We start from the raw sequence: 386 nt of genomic DNA, 5'->3' as shown, positions 1-386 counted from the left end.
AATCCCTCTTCGAAGAGTCAAGTTCAAATGCTGGAAACCGTGATGTCTCTGGTCCCAGGACATCGGAGAGAAAGTGAATAGCGCCAGCCATGCCTTCAAAGAGTGAATAGGGTCTGTCAGGAATGCGGCACCCGTGTGCTCCGTAATCTAGACACCACTCTGCAAACTTGCAAGCTCGGTAGAGGTACTTCTTATCCTGCGTGAGACGGTAAAGGGACAGGAAGGAGTAGCCGTTGCCAGCAGTCCCATGGCAGATCCCCGTAGCCCTTCCGCAGCAAACCTTGCTGCCAAATCACATCGCTACACTCCATGGCCTCTTTCAAGTACTTCTCCTCCTTAAAGACCTTGTACGCCTGCATAAGCATGTGGATGACCCCCAGGGCACC

The 386-nt window shown here is 52.8% G+C and overlaps 1 pseudogene across 1 annotated transcript; it reads right to left on the bottom strand.

Moving 5' to 3' along the window:
• Position 1: 1 nt before the first annotated feature.
• Positions 2-386, bottom strand: LOC105500251 (annotated as a pseudogene). The gene has a single exon (XR_001000001.1). The product of XR_001000001.1 is annotated as a lanC-like protein 2 pseudogene (transcript).

Source organism: Colobus angolensis, unplaced genomic scaffold (genome assembly GCF_000951035.1).
Source record: "Colobus angolensis palliatus isolate OR3802 unplaced genomic scaffold, Cang.pa_1.0 Scaffold650, whole genome shotgun sequence".
NCBI classification, from domain to species: Eukaryota; Metazoa; Chordata; class Mammalia; order Primates; family Cercopithecidae; genus Colobus; species Colobus angolensis.
This window is presented reverse-complemented; position numbering and strand designations above follow the sequence as displayed.